The following is a 17,360-nucleotide window of genomic DNA, read 5'->3' as shown; positions in this document are numbered from 1 at the left end:
AAATAAACCGCAAGCCAGAAAAATTAGGGCTTCGGAGAGAGCTGCTCACACAATGATGCGCGTCCAGGCGGGGCGCCCTCCAGCAGCCGGGACAGCGGCGTCAGGGACCGGACGGGTTGCTGTCCATCCCATTGCTAAAAAGTGCCTAGGCTCTTTTTAATCCTTTAACCCTTTAACTTTTGTAACCCCTGGGTTACAAGCTGTTTGGTTTTTGGAAGAGGGTCAAGGGCTAAGCTAGGAAGCCGAGTCGGTAGACTGCTCTCCCTTCATCAGATGATAGACATTCATTCCACAAATGTTTCCTGAGTGTCTACTGGGTGCCAGGCACTGTGCCAGGCGCTGGGGCATAGTGGTGAGCCAAAACACTTCACAGCACCCAGACAGGCACTGCCTGCTGTGCTACATAGTAACTATAACAGCAAGAGTAATAATAATAATTTGAGAGACTGTTTTCATTGAATCCAGACCACATGCACTTTTCATGCATCATGCTATTGAGTTTTAACAACAATGGGCATATTTATTATCTCCATTTGATAGATGAAGGCCTAAGGACTCAGAGAAATCAGGTAATTTCCCAAGATGACACCGTGAATTAAGTAGTGCAGCCTGGATTCCAATTCCAGCCTACAAGTGTCCTAAGTCCTTGTCTTTGGGGAAATCCATCACCACTGCCTTAAATGGCCTCCTTCCCCATTTTAGGAGCAGACTCTGAGCCTTTGGGCAAGTGGTGTTCATCTCTTTGCCCCAGTTTTGCCATCTTAGAGGGAGGGAGTCATTAGAATTTGCCTACTTTGTATCAGGATTGCTTGATAGGGTTAACCATCTTGTGAAACTTCGGGAATAAATTAAGGAAGCCCCATAGATAATAATTACTATTGATATAATAATACTAAATTTGATAATAATAACTGAGTACATGTCATGTGCCAGGCATTATTCTAAGCTCTTTATTTACATTTTCTTATCAAATCCCACTAACATTTTTTGATTTATGCAAAAAGTGAGGCAGAGAGAATTTAAGTAACATCTGCATATTCACAGTGATGGGCAGTCTGGCTCCTGAACTCTGGACATTAACTACTATCTCCCACAGCATCCCCAGTGAAAACATTTGCATTGTATTTATCTGCTCAGTCCAGGAACGGGCAGTGCTCTGAAGTAGACAAAATGTGTTCATTATATTCACTCCTGCCCCTCCTCTCTGTCAGCAATAGCCGCTTGTTCCTAGGCACTAAAGCTTCATGCTTATTGCTTCAAGCTAGCACTCCCCATCATCAAGAGATACCTCCATCTTGGGGTGCTTGGGTGGCTCAGTGGTGAAGCATCTGCCTTCCGCTCAGGTCATGATCCCAGGGTCCTGGGATCACGCCCCACATCAGGCTCCCTGCTCAGTGGGAAGCCTACTTCTCCTCTCCCACTCCCCCCTGCTTGTATTCCCTCTCGCTGTCTCTCTTTCTCTGTCAAATAAATAAATCTTTTAAAAAAGAAAAAGAAAAGGAATACTCCCATCTTGTCACAACAAAAAGGTCCACACTGGGTCACCTGTGTGGCTCAATGGGTTAAGCCTGTGCCTCTGACACAGGTCATGTTCCCAGGGTCCTGGGATCATCCTACATCAGGGCTCCTTGCTCAGTGGGATGTTCTTTTCCCTCTGCCTACCACTCCCCCTCCTTATGCTCTCTCCCTCTCTCTGACAAATAAATAAAATTGTTTTAAGAATTTTTTTCATTTAGGGGCACCTGGGTTGCTCAGTGAGTTAAGCCTCTGCCTTCAACTCAGGTCATGATCTCAGGGTCCTAGGATCGAGCCCGCATCAGGCTCTCTGTTCAGCAGGGAGCCTGCTTCCTCCCCCTTCTCTCTCTCTCTGCCTGCTTCTCTGCCTACTTGTGATCTGTCTGTCAAATAAACAAATAAAATCTTAACAAAATAAAAAATAAAAAATAATTTTTTATTAAAAAAAAAGTCCGCACCCTTCCCATCTGTCTGTCCCCTTTCTTCTTTTCCCCTACCAAAAAAAAACAAAAACAAAAACAAAAAAACTATTCATTTCTAAAGGGTTTGGCTCTACTTTCTCAAACAAATTAAACAAATCAGTCATCAGTCATTACTATTACAACTGTTAAGTACTAAAGGGTAATTGTTTCATGTGCAGAAACAATGGAATTTTAATGTAGGTTTTCTGGGAAAACCTGGTCTTGTTTGAAAGCTAGAATTCAGTGATTTTCATGCTCATCATGCAATGGACACTTAGCCTTTAACTGCTTTAGCCAATCTTCCCTCCTAGACCACAGGTTTCATGCTTGTATTGCTTCCTCCCCACCCAGCAGACCTTCGCTCTCTGCACATTTTAGTGGATATGTATCCCCCCAAAAAACTTTGTAAACAAAAGCATTGTAATATAATATATGCCAGGCATATGGCAGACTATTCAACAGTTTGCAACTGTCATTAGTTTCTGGAAGCTACTGGATCTCTAGAAGTAGTTTTGCTAAATTTGCTATGATGCTGAGAAGCTCTTTACAGTGCTGTACGATTGATGACTGATGATGAAGTGTTTCATTATAAAGGCCACTGTTCAATTCATTCTCTATTATGAATAGAAAGAAGGGCACTTCTTTGTCTTAACTGTATTTTTTTCCTGGAAAAATTTTCTGGAACTTTGCTGCCAAATACAATAGCCACTAGCCATTTAGGCACTCAAGATATGGCTAGTTCTAACAGAAATGTGATATAGATATAAAATACAGGTCAAATTTCAAGGACTTCGTACCAAAAATTTTTTTATATTGATCACATACTGAAATGTTAACATTTTGGTTGTGTTGTGTTAAATAAAATAGATAATTAAAGCTAATTTGCCTGCGTTTTACATTTTTAATGTATTTTATATTATATGCTATTGGATAGTGCTGATTGAGAAAACCAAGAATCTAATTCTTAATATCCAATTCAAGATTACAACCAGCCCTGAAAATTGCCATTTATGACTTTGCCCTTGAAATGCCCATGCAGGGAAGTAGGAGGGCTTTGCAGAATCAGGATAGAATCACAGACTGAGTGGAAGTCTGAAGATCATCCAAAACTAGCACACTAGCCTACCCCCAGGGAAACCCTACAAATAGAAACAGGTTTTCATCAGCAGTGTACAGCTAAAAACTGCAACTGAATGAATCTTCCTAGAAGCCCACCTTCAAATGCCACAGGAAAATACACAGGAGAAAGCAAAGATCAGAAACGAGTTTGACATTTAGCTGCACCCTTAACCTCCATGTAGCTGTGGCCATTCTCCTAACCTTGCAGAGAATCAGTTTTTTTGGTAGACTGAATGCTATAAACTTTGCCCTGCCAACCTCACTGGATCAAAGGTGTCCTTGGACATGAGAAGGCTTTGCAAGCTCACACAAGATATGCCAAAGTGAGAGAACATTATGGACAGGTTTGGAGAAAATGCTGATGTGTCACAACATAGTACTCAGCTCCGCACCAAACTTCGGATTATTGGGGTAGGGCTAGACCCAATTTTTCTCCCAGGCAAAAGAGTTTATTTGCCTGTAAGTGCTCCAATGTTCCTTGGATACTTACTAGCTTGTATTAAGTATCTTAAATCACTCTTAAATGGCAAGACAGAATGATTGACACTGAAGTCAGAGAATTCAATCTATTTTTTAAAGATTTTATTTATTTATATGAGAGAGAGAGAGAACATAAGCAGAGGGAGGGGGAGAGGGAGAAGGAGGAACAGACTCCCTACTGAGCATGGGGCCAACTTGATCTATTGGTCTATTGATCTATTGGCACCAATGCTTTACTTCCATGTGCCATCAAACATGAGAACTACTGGTAAGGAGAAAACATTGCTACTGTAGACAGTCCTCTAGTTAGTCCATCTTGGTCATTGTTAACTTTTTGTGGTGAAGGCATGGAGTCACAGTTTCTTTGAGAATTTCATAAAACTCATGGACATTTGCCCCAACAACACAGATGCTCATATTTTGAGCTCCAGTTCTTGGAATTTCTTGTACCAAACCCCACAAACCCGTTCACAGATACCCCTGGCTGACAAGACTATTATTCAGCTCCATCTTTGTGTGATATTATCTCTCTAACCAGATAAACTTTTTGCGGATAGGGACCAAGTCTTATATTTGTGTACCCTTTGTAGCATGTGGTTCAGCTCTGCATACAGAACAGTTGCACAGCATTTACTGGCTGAATTCATTAGTGGAACCACAAGAGTAGGGAGAAGAAATCACCCACAGACACATAACAGCCTTAGATGATAGGGAAAAGTGCAGCTGGTGTTTGGACATGAGCGGGAGAGACCAGTTTGGCATGCAACTAGGAGAACGAGATGTTTTTCCTGAGCCCTCTTTCTGAACATCCTGTGAAGCTGAAAAAGGACATGAAAGAGGACAGGTCCTGTATGTGTTGTCCCACGTCTGGAGTTTAGAAGAGACTGCCAGTCAGTAAACTTGCACATGGCGGGGGGAACATCGGCAAATTGTGGATGATTTAGGTCCTGGGAGGCATCATGATAGCTACAGAAGAATGCAAAAGTTACAGTTACTACCACTATGTAACATATGGAAGGGACAGCTATTCCATCTCTGAGAATCTCTGCCAATCATGTAAGCAAATAAAAAGGACTATTACTGTCCTACACATTATCTCCCTGTGACATATGCAGAACCAGGAGTTTATTATCAGCTCAGACATTTTCCACATCTCCTGCTTCCCATCTGCGAGACTATCATCCTAAATTGCTCTGGTAGCCAAGCTAAGATCTGGGAACTTGAAGAAATCTGCAGAAAGGCCTTATTATCTTATCCTACAGTTTGAACTGAAAGGAAATCTGTTTATCAAAAGAAAAACAGAAAGCTCTTCTCCACAGAGGAATTCAGCTACTACATGTAGAAAGAAAATATAAAATTAGAAAAGTCACCATTTTGCAACTTCCAGTGTAATAATTTACTTAGATATCAGTAGATGCCAAACCTCCTAAGGGAAAGGTAATGGGGAAAAAGATATTTATACAGCCCTAAAAATTTACCCCACATCCTATCCACTAATTATGAGGTGGAAAATGGAACTTTACAATGAAGAAATATGGCAACCGCCCACATTAAGCAAGTGATCGAATTTACCATCAACAATACTGGGACAACCAGACTTTATTTGGATCCTGGTATGATTGGATAAGAACTATACAACATCACATAGCAAAGCATTTTTGCCAACAATGCCTGAGAATACAGTGAGGTCCAGAAGACCATAGGGCTGAACTCCTCAAACAAATCGATGTCATGGTGGGGGGGGGGGGAAGGCAAGAGGCTATCTAGATTTAAAAGACAAAACATTAAACTAAATGCAACATGTATGTGCCCCATGATTGGATCCTGGATTAAAAAAAAATAAAAAATAGGGGAACTGGGTGACACTGTCAGTTAAGTGTCCAACGCTTGGTTTCTGTCTCAGATCATGATCTTGGGGTGATAAGATGGAGCCCCGAGTTGGGCTCAGTGCTCAACATTGAAGTAGGCTTGATATTCTCTCTCCCTCTCCTTGCCCCCCCCACTTGTTTTCTCTCTCTCTCTTTCTCAAATAAATAAATAAATCTTAAAAAAAAACATAAAAAGAAAAAATAAATCTGTAGAAGACATTTCTCAGCAACTAGATGTTAGACTATAGAAGATTTGTGGAATTCTTAATTTTGAAGGTGTGATAATGATATTGTGGTTATATAGGACAATGTCCTTGTCCTTGGGAGATGTACCCTAAAGTGTTTAGAATCTCATGATGTCTGAAACTCATTCTCAAAAAATACGTATCTCTTTTATCTGAAAGCAATTTATGATTCTGTATTTATACTTGTCTACATTATTCAAAAACCTAAAATCTTACACATTTATAGATATTTCTATTACCAATTTTGTGACCACTGAAGAGTTACCTGGAAAATTGTTTTGTGTCTTTAAAGTAGGAGTTAATGGCAATAAATTATTTTAAAATCTACATTTAATTTTTTAGATAAAATGCAAAACAAGGTAGTAGGTATGAGTACTAACTCCAAGTTATGAGTAATTCCATTTGTTGCAATACATCCCTCTTGGGGTCTTCCTAGGTCAGCCAAAAAAGCAAAGGGGATTAAATATAAAAAGGGGGAAAGTGGAAAACTTGAATTTCTATAGGCTTCAATTTTGCTTATAAAACTATTTGATGAACAATAGGCCCAGGCACTAAATCAGGCACAAAGAATCTAGTTGCTCATCAGGTAGAACTCATAGTTTTTTCACTTCTTGTGCCAGATCAGTGTATCCAGATTCAAGCTTGTTAACTGTTCCCTTTTGTTCCCCCTTAATTTTGTTCCCAGATTTGAAGTTATACTTCCCTTTATTTGTAGTTTTAAGGTATGGATAACCTGTGTCCTGAGTTCAACCCAGATGGTGTATATGAGGTCAATCCTTCATGAAACAGATCAGTTAGACAGAGTCAGTCCAGGGAGGTGGGAGCAGATGGATCCGGGGTGGAGTGGAGGGATCCCTACAGGAACATGTTGTTGGTTGCTGGAGTGCCTGGTTGTCAGTACGGAGCTGGTATCTCACGGCTACCTATGGAGTACACTAGGTGCTACGCTAGGTGTAGGGGGGCTAGAAAAGACAAAGTAGAACAGACGGTGCTTTTGCTGTCTGCTTTTTCCTCAGTCATGACCTTCCTTCCAAGGGAATTTCAAACACGATGTTTAGAGGGTCACACACAGGAAAATTGTCTGGTTTTTAATCATAGGTTTTTGGTCCTCTAGTTGTTAATTCTATTTCCCGTGTCATTTCTTCTTTCCAGGAATATTTTGCAGACCTAGCAGCTGCGACTAGGAAATCACCTAGTTGCTGTCCAGGGCCTCTGGCCTTCCTTAATTACTTCCCCACCCCCAGGCACCTGTCCGTTCATGCTACAATATTTTTGCATTAGAGGTATACATGGTCAGGATGGTCCTTGGTCACAGAAACACTTATAAATCGCACAGAGTACGGCAAGTGCTGTAGTGAAATAATGTCTCTTGAGTAGTTCCTCTACTCAGCTCTCCCTCAAACAAATCATTTTATTTATATTTATTAACTGTGCTACCTCTTAGGAGGAGAAGGAGGAGAAAGCAAAAAATGCACCACTCAGCATCTGAAATACCTAGAGAAACAGATGAAATCAGCAATCCTTCGAAGACAATGAGTCATTCTGGAAAGATTAGCATCCATCAGAACAAAAAACAAACATATAGCATTTCTATCATCAAAAATAAATAAGGATGTTTAAAAAAGAAAGACTATTATTTCCAAAAGAATCCCACTCATTGGGAAAACAATTCCTTTATTTCTAAGTTTCTGAATATACTCTTTTGTACCTAAATGAAAACAACAACGACACTGTAATAAAGCTCAATGAAAATGTTTCTACATAGTAACAAGTGAATAGATCCAGTCTTTTAAAAAAAAAAAAAATGATTCGAGTAAGAATTTACTAGTTATTACTAATTATTTTTAACTTGTGCAAATTGAATGATCATTTGACGGTCAGAAAAAACAAAGTGTTTAAATTTGTCTGGTTTTGGAAAAGTTCACTTGGTTTAGGAAGTGGGTGAAATGCTGCTATTTAAAAAAGCCTTTCTATTATGTCTATTACCCTTGCTTAAAAAAAAAAAAGTGTACATTCTGACCCCAAATCAGTATCAGAAATTAGGTTCTGAGATTAAATTAGCCTTTATTTCTCTTGCACTTATTTTCAGAACCTTATCACAAGGGAAGAGGCATCAATATAAAAAAGAAAAGAGGGAAAAAAGACTTGTTATAATGCCAACCTATTTTGGAACAATGTGTTGAAGCAATAGAGTGGCACTTGAGGCAAGTCGACCCATACTCAAAGCAAAGGAAGAAGAAAAACACTTTCATGCATTTTGCGGCATGATTTTTAATCAGCAAGTACTTAAATTGTGACTAACCGCAGCCATTAAATTATGTCCTATTTTGTGTCACCATCTTATTCAAAATGCTTTTCAGTAGAAACAAAAAGTCTAGAGAAAATGAGGAACCAATAGACTATGCCTTGAAAGTTTATTTTAGGGGAAAGGAAATAATGGATTCATATCTTTGCCCCATAGAGAAGAAGCCCATTCAGGAAGTATAGGAAACTTTTTGCTCATGGGATAGGACACCCTGCTAGAGACACGTGTTTGGCAAATTCTAGCATCTGTAAATGACATGATAGCAAAGAGAGTCGGCAGATTTGGGTAGAATCTAGAATGCATGTGAAGATTTCAGAATAATTTCCAATGCTATGTTCTTTGATTTTGTGAATTCCCCAGTTCCTCCCAGAATGCCTGGTACATGCTGGATAACAATAGGTATTTATTATATAAACACGTGTAGTCAATATATTTCTTAGATATAGATTCTAAATGTGAATAGGATATTGGGTCTCCAAGTGATAATGGAGATCCCTAAAGTATTATAAACAAACTAGGTGGCTCTGGTTATTTAATTTTCATCTACATATTCTAAGAAAAGTACAACCATATGTAAATTTTTGTTAAATCAAGCTAGGGGTCCTTGGTGGCTCAATTGGTTAAGCATCTGCCCTCTGTTCAGGTCATGATCCCAGGATCCTGGGATAGAGTTCAGTGCAGGTCTCCCTGCTCAGTGGGCAGTTTGCTTCTCTCTCTGCCCCTCTCCCCACTCTGGGCTTGTGGTCTCTTGCTCTTTCTCTCCTTCTCTGCCACTCCCTCCCCACTTGTGCTCTCGCCTGTCTCTCTCTCTCCTTCAAAAAATAAAAAAGATTATATGTAGATATATCTTAAAATATACATTTTAATAATATATCTAATGTAAATATTTCTATACCCAGTGTAGAATATCTATACAATAGAATATTATTCAGCCAGAAAAACAAATGAAACACTGACAAATGCTATAACATGGATGACCCTTGAAAACAATCATGCTAAGTCACAAAAGTCTGTATATTATATCATTCCATTCATGTGAAATGCCCAGAATAGACAAAGCTACAGAGACAGAAAGTAAATCACTATTGGCCTAGGGCTGGCAGGGAGTGGGAGTGCGAGGAGGAGATGGGAGTGACTGCTAGGGGTAAGAGATTTCTTGTTGAGATGGTGGAACATTCCAAAATCAACTGTGATGATGATTGTACATCTCTGTGATTATGCAAAAAACCAAAAAACCCCAAGGAACTGTACACTTTAAATGGGTGAATTATATGTTAAATGAACTATTTCTCAACAAAGCTGTCATAAGAGAAAATTCAGATATGGTTTTGGGGGCACTTGGGTGGCTCAGTCGGTTAAGCAGCTGACTTGATTTTGGCTCAGGTCGTGTTCTCGGGGTCTTGGGATCAAGCCTCATGTCAGGCTCCGTCCATGCTCAGCAGGGAGTCTGCTCTCTACTTGATTCTCTCTCTCCCTCTCCTTTTCCCTCCCTGCTGCCACAACAAGTAAAATATATGGGCATGGATCCTATGAGCTGTCACTCACTAATTAGTTAAGTTCCTTTTCTGAAAAGGGGCCAATATAGTATCTACCTCACCGAATTGTTGCTATAATGAGTAAATAAGATATTCCTGGTAAAAAGCCTTAACTCTAACAAGCACATAAGCAGTAGTTATTATTAATTATTAAAGGACATTGGCCCCATCCCCAGCTCCAGCTGCCCTGTTTCATTTAGGGTGCATCCCAGGCCCTGTGGCAGAATGTGAAAAGACAGGCAGGGCCAGGCAAATTGCTGCTTTTTAGATTTAAATGGAGAAACAGAGAGTTGAGAGTAAAGGACTGTTGTAGTTTTGCAAGTCACAGAGTTTGGGTGAGCTCTGAGCAAATGGAAGGGATGAGGGAATCGGAACAACTGAGGGGGCAGAAGGGAGCAGAGAACACAAGCTCAGTGGGGTTGGGAATGACCAGTACCCAGAGCTCCCTGAATTCCTGATAATTTCCTTGTCTAACCTTGAGCCATTTGTAACCATGCAATATGCAGTCACCTCTGTGGGAGTCCATGCAACCAAGTGTTAAATAGCAGGGGTGCTGAGATCACATTGCAGAGATCTGAGACCCCCTTTCACATCCTGGCTTAACACTCACTAGCTCTGTGACTTTGAGCAAAGTCTTGGCTCCATCTTTCTGAGGCTCAACCTTATTTGTCCAACTGGTATCAGTTAGATCTTCCCTCACTGCACTGTTGAAGGAATGAAACAAAATCATGCACCTAAATGCTCAGCATGTAGTAGATACTCAATAAATGTGAGATTATTAGTTAATACCACAGTCTCTGTCTTTTTTAAGTTAATGTAACTTTACTCATTATAAGCAAAAGCATTTAATTAAGTAGGTAGTTATACAAAGACACTTACAATGTGAAGTTCTTTAGTTGAAAGGTAAATTGTATGAAAGACCACTTGACAGTGAAAATTTTAGGAAGAGCCATCTACTCCAGCCCTTTGGCTGATGAAGGAAGAAGGGACATCTAAAGATTCAATAGTCCTTCCAGCTCACACAGCTAAACAGAAGATAAGCAGGGAGGGGAAGACTTGCTCCTTGTGCACTGACGTTCAGATCATCGAGATTGAAACTATTTTTTTTTAAAGATTTTATTTATTTATTTGTCAGAGAGAGAGAGTACACACAAGTAAGCTGAGTGGCAGGCAGAGGCAGAGAGAGAAGCCGGCTCCCCACCGGGCTCCGAGCAAGGAGTCCGATGCAGAACTCGATCCCAGGACCCTGGGATCACGACTGAGCCGACGGCAGTGGCCTAACCAACGGAGCCACCCAGGCATCCCTGAAACCATTTTTTTAAAAGATTTTTATTTTTTCATTTGAGAGAGAGAGAGAACAAGTGGAGGGGGAGAGGGAGAGGGAGAAGCAGACTCCCCGCTGAGCAGGGAACCCCTTGCAGGATGTGATCCCAGGACCTGGAGATCATGACCTGAGCCGAAGGTCAGGTCAACTGAACCTCAACTTACTACAACACCCAGGAGCCCTGAGACTGAAACTATTACATTGACTGAACTAGGAACTTTCCTATTGTTGTCTTCACCAACTCTTTATTACTAGTTTCTTAAATAGAAGATACAATTAAAATCTTAAAGCTACTTACTTTTTTATTATATTAATTTTATTATGTAAATTATAATAAACTCCATCCGCTACTTATTATAGTTGGATTTTATTCCACTGTACTATTGGCTTATCCGTCTATATGGCCAAGTTCCACCAGGAAAGAGACACTTTCCATGAAGAAATCATAAGAAAGTCATTGGTTTCCAGTGACCTAACCTGTTATTCTGTCGCTCTGTCCTGAAGAAAGAATTCCTCATAGTGGAAGGACAATGAAGTCATTCTAGGGGCGGCTTTTTTTAAAACATGATGCTAATACCAGTTATCCTAGAACAGGGAGGGGAAAAAAAATAAAACCCTTACTTTTTTTGTCAGATTTCCCAGAGGCGTGAGCATGGCACAGTTCCTTTTCCTTTTCTGAAATTATTATCAAATTAATTTGCTCCTGGCCCGGTTTACTTTTATTCATTTCTATACCCATTGCATCACACCCAGAGGACTTTCCGTTTTCTATTGTTAGACAAATTTTCTCAAAACGCTTTAAGACTTTCTGCTTCTTGTTCATTCTGCTTTGTGGGCGAAGCATTTTTAGACTCCTTTCTTCTGGAGTCCCCTTGGGTTACAAAGTTAAACAGTCATTCGTGGGTGGGAGACTTTGAGAAAGTTCTGACAGTTGTTGGAGGGCAGCTTGTGAAGTGACTTACATTGTCCGCCATTACCTTGTCTGTTGAATGTTTCTGGTGCCTTGTATGGTACATTTAATAACTTGGCATTAATCATCAATAACGGTCAACACAGTATAACGGAAACCATTTATTGTGGACTTACTATGTGCTAAGTGCTTTATGTAGATTGTTCTATTTAATTACAAGAGGTGGGTTTTATTAACTCTATTTGATAGGTGGAAGAAGGTTAAAAATTCCAAAATTTAAGTTGCCTAAGATCAATCAGCTTGTAAGCAGCAAGCACTGCCTGAGTCCTAAGCTTGTACTGGTTACGTCCATTGTTCTCATAATGCTGTCCTCAGACCAGCAGCACCAGCAGCACCTGGGAAATTGTTAGAAATGGGAATTCTCAAGCTGCATCCCAGATCTACTGAATCAGAAATTCATGAAGTGAGGGCCATCAGTCTTTGTTTTGACAAGCCCTCTGGGTGACTCTGATGACTGCTGAACTTACAGAATGAGCAACATCCTGCTATTCTTCATAGGCACATGGGCATCATACCTGGAATTAGGGAGCTGGGACGTCTGTTTGGGAAATGATTCCAGAAACTTTGGGCTGCCTGGCCAGGAACTGACTGTGGCTTCCTGGTTCTCAGATGGAGGGCCAAGATGTCTTAGGGTTCTAGAGGACCCCAAGATCACCAAGGGCTACAGTTGGCATTTCTGAGTCCCCCAAACAGCTGGCATCTAAGTTCAGATGGTCTACACCTAAGCCTTAATAGTTTTCGTCATCCATATTCCCCTACCGCCAGCAAAATCACTCACCCTTTCTTACTGAGAAGGGAGAGCAGTGGGAGGGAGAAGGTGAAACATAGCTTCCCTTCGTGTACACACACACATCCTGGTCCAGCTATGGCCCAACCAAAGCACTGTCTGACCCTCCAAAGGGTGTCCCTTGCAACTGCTGACCTTCTGCCTGGGAGTTTCAGCCTGTACCTCAAGAAAAAGTTCAAACCCAATATGCACTTGGGTTAGTTTCCTATTGCTGCCATAAAAAATGCTCACAAACTTTGTTACTTAAACAATGAAAATTTACTATCTTATAGTTCCACAGGTCTGAAGTCCAACATGGGCCTCACTGGACTAAAATCAAGGTGCATCAAAGGCTACATTCCGGGGCGCCTGGGTGGCTCAGTGGGTTAAAGCCTCTGCCTTCAGCTCAGGTCATGATCCCAGGATCCTGGGATCGAGCCCCACATTGGGCTCTCTGCTCGGCAGGGAGCCTGCTGCCCTCTCTCTCCCTGCTTGCCTCTCTGCCTACTTGTGATCTCTGTCGGTCAAATAAATAAATAAAATCTTAAAAAAAAAAAAAAAGCTGCATTCCTTTGCAGGGGCTCAAGGGGAGAACCCATGTCCTTGCCTCTTCCATCTTCCAGAAGCAACTTGCATTCCTTGGCTTGTAACCCCTTTCTCCATGTTCCAGATCAAGAATGTTGCATCTCTCTGAGCATTCTTGCATAGCTACTTCTCCCTTTGACCACAGCTGGGGGTGGGGGGTAGGGTGCCTTCTGCTCTCTCATGATAGTCCACAAAAATCTCTCCATCTCAAGTACCTTAATGCAATCACATCTGCAAAATTCTTTTTGCCATGTAAGGTAACATATTTACAGGTTCTGAGATTAGGACTTGAGCATTGTTGGAGGGTCGTTATTCTGCCTACTCGTTATTTGTAAATTAGAGGAATATGTAAAACCGTATTTCCTTTTATTCCAAGACCATTTACTAGATATATACCCCTGTTTCAAAAAAAATTTTTTTGAGGTAAAAGGAAGCATGGAAACATGATAGGTGTCCATAGTTTGTATCCATAGCTTTTATTATGTTTGGCAAGTTTTCCCAGGAAGAAGTTACTTCTGAGTGGCAGCCAAGCTTTAGGTCACAAAGCCCCGGGGAAACAATAATTACAAGGACGGGGACTTAATTCATCTGCTAAGCATTGGCTGAAGCCTGAGAGAGTAAAAGAGTAATGTGTATTTGTACCTTTCAAATATATGCAGGTGCTAAAATATTTGTGTGTGTGTATATATATACACACACAATATATGAATACATACAGGTGTTGTGATTTTGTACGCAGTTTCCTTTGCTCATGTACTGCCTTCACAGTGGCATCTTGGCATTTCATTTTCTAAATAAGTGGATATGGAAAGTAAAACTGCTATTGAATGAGCATCTGAAATAAAAATACATATATATATAGAATGTATGCATTTATGTGTTTCCTCTTCACAAATGAGATATCATTCTTCAAAAATATGGGAGTCATTCTTCTGCTTCATTTTATTTGATTTCAAACATTGAGAAAGTGAGGATCTACAAGAGATCTGCAAGAGAACCATGACGGTGATTTCTTATCTTATGCCTTCCTCCTTCTTTCCAAAGGCACTGAAACACCTTTCACTTACTTTAAACATCTTTTGGTGTGATTCTAGCTTCTCACCTTTCTCTTCAATCACTCCTGTTCAGGAACATCAGGAAGATTAAATAGATGGTACACTTAGAGAAGGAAAATCATAGGTTGTACAGAGCTGTCAATCACAGTCCTTGCTGTGCCCTCAGCATGGCTAAGGGGAAAGTGTCCCACCCAGCAGAGGCACTAAAGGTGTAGCACCACTGGCTTACCGGCAGACCTCAGAGACATTGCAGCTTTGGTTCCAGACAACCCCAATAAAGCAAATATGCACAATAAAGCAAGTCAAATGAATTTTTTGGTTTCCCAATTCCATATAAAATTATGTTTATATTATACTGTAGTCTATTAAGTGTGCAATAGCATTTTGTCTTAAAAAATACATACTTTAATTTAAAAATACTTTATTGCAAAAAAAACCACATGTGTGATTGCTAACCATCATGTGAGCTTTCAGTGAGTCATAATCTTTTTGCTGGTAGAGATTCTGGTGTCAGTGTTGATAGTGCTAATTGATTTGGGTGATGGTTGACAAAGGTTGGGTAACTGGCAATTTCTTAAAAGAAAACAAAAGGCAAGTTGGCCACAATGATTGACTCTTCCTTTTAGTAGTTTGTGATACTGTTTGATAGCATCTTACCCATAATAGAATGTTTTTCAAAATTGGGGTCAATCTTCTCAACCCCTTTATCTACTAAGTTCATGTCGTATTCTAGATCCTTTGTTATCATTTCAACAATCTTCGCAACATCTTCAGCAGGAGTAGATTCCATCTCAAGAAACCACTTTCTTTGCTCATCCATAAGAGACAACTCCTTATCCATCAGTTTGATCATGAGATCCCAGTAGTTCAGTGAAATCTTCAGGCTCCACTTCTGATTCTAGTTCTCTTGCTATTTCTGCCACATTTGCAGTTATTTCCTCCACTCAAGTCTTGAACCCATCAAAGTCATCCATGAAGGTTGTGATCAACTTCTTCCAAATTCCTGTTCATGCTGGTATTTTTACCTCTTCCCATGAGTCACACATGTTCTTAATGATATCTAACATGGTGGATCCTTTCCAGAAGGTTTTCAACTGACGCTCCCCAGACCTATCAGAAGAATCACCATCTATGAGAGCTACAGACTTGTGAAATGTATTTTTCAAACAGTAAGACTCAAAAGTCAGAAAGATCCCTTGATTCATGGTCTGCAAGAATGGGTGTTGTGTTAGCAGGCATGAAAACAGCCTTAATTCCATTGTACATTCTCCATCAGAGCTCTTGGGTGACCAGGTGCATTACTAGCAAATGTAAGTATTTTGAGATCATTTCTTTTTCTGAGTAGTGGAGTGCTTAAAATATTTAGTAAACCATGTTGTCAATATGGTCGTAAAAAACTGTCATCTGGGCTTTGCTGTTCCATGTATAGAGCACAGGCAGAGTAGATTTAGCATAATTCTTCAGGGCCTTAGGGTTTCGGGAATGGTAAATGAGCACTGGCTTTAATTTCAAGTCACCAGTTGCATTAGCCCCTAACAAGAAAGTCAGTCTGTCATTTGATGCTTTGAAGCCAGGAATTGACTTTCCCTTAGGTGTGAAAGTCCCAGAAGGCATCTTCTTCCAATAGAAGACTGTTTTGTCTACATGGAAAATCTGTTGTTTAGTGCAGCCCCTTTCATTAATGTTCATTCATTCATCAGCTAGATCTTCTGGATAACTTGCTGCACCTTCTACATCAGCACTTGCTGCTTCATTTTACATTTTTATGATATGAAGGGGGAGTCAACCTCTGCTAGCTTCAGACTTCCTCTATAGCTTTCTCATGTCTCTCAGCCTTCACAGAATTGAAGAGACTTGCTCTGTTTGAGTTGTTCTGGATGAGCCTTGCTCTGGATGAGGCTTTGACTTAAGGAAATGTTGTGGCTGATTTGATTTTCTATCCAGACCACTAAAACTTTCTCCACATCAGCAATAGGACTTTTTTTTTTTTTTTTTAATCATTCATGTGTTCACTGGAGTAGTACTTTTAACTTCCTCCAAGAACTGGTGTGCTTAACTGGCTCAGTCGGAAAAGCATGTGATTCTTGATGTCAGGGTTGTGAGTTCAAGCCCCATGTTGGCTGTAGAGATTACTTAAAAAAAAAAAAAAACCCACAAACTGTTTTCTTTGCATTTACAACATGGCTAAATTTTGGCACAAGAGACCTAGTGTTCAACCTATTGACTTTCAACATGACTTATTCACTGAGCTGAATCTTACTTTTTTTTTTTTTCTTAAGATTTTAGTGAGTGAGTGAGAGAGAGAGAGAGAGAGAGAGCACAAGCAGGGGAAAGGGTAGAGGGAGAAGCAGACTCCCTGATGAGCAGGGAGCCCACACAGAGCTCGAACCCAGAACTCAGGGATCATGACCTGAGCTGAAGGCGAACACTTAACCGACTGAGCCACCCAGGGTCCCCTGAGCTGAATCATTTCTAGCTCTGGATTTAAAGTGACAGATATGCAACTCATCCTTCTACATGAACACTTAGTCAGCCATTGCGGGGTTATTCATTGGCCTAATTTCAATATTTTTGTATCTCAGAGAATAGGAAGACCTGAGGAAAGGGAGATGGGGGAACAGTGGAGCAATCAGAACACACATTCATACGGGCATGGCTCGTGGCACCCCAAACAATTATAATAGTAACATCAAAGAAGACTGATCAGGGGCACCTGGGTGGCTCAGTGGGTTAAAGCCTGCCTTCAGCTCAGGTCATGATCCCGGGGTCCTGGGATCAAGCCCCACATCAGGCTCTCTGCTCAGCAGGGAGCCTGGTCGCCCCCCCCCCCCCCACCGACCCACCTCTCTGATTACTTGTGATCTCTGTCAAATAAAGAAAATCTTAAAAAAAAAATAAGATCACTGATCATAGATCACCATAACAAGCATAATAATAATGAAAACAATTGAAATATCCCAAGAATTACCGAAATGGACACGGAGATGTGAACTAAACTGGAGCTGTGGGAAAATGGCACCGAAAGACTTGTTCCCTGCGGGGTTACACAGATCTTTAATTTGTAAAACATAAAAAAATAAAACAAACAAAGTAAACCAAAAACAAAACCTGCAGTATCTGTGAAGCACGATA

Source organism: Mustela erminea, chromosome 1 (assembly GCF_009829155.1).
Source record: "Mustela erminea isolate mMusErm1 chromosome 1, mMusErm1.Pri, whole genome shotgun sequence".
NCBI lineage: Eukaryota > Metazoa > Chordata > Mammalia > Carnivora > Mustelidae > Mustela > Mustela erminea.
Note: the sequence above shows the minus strand (reverse complement) of the source record.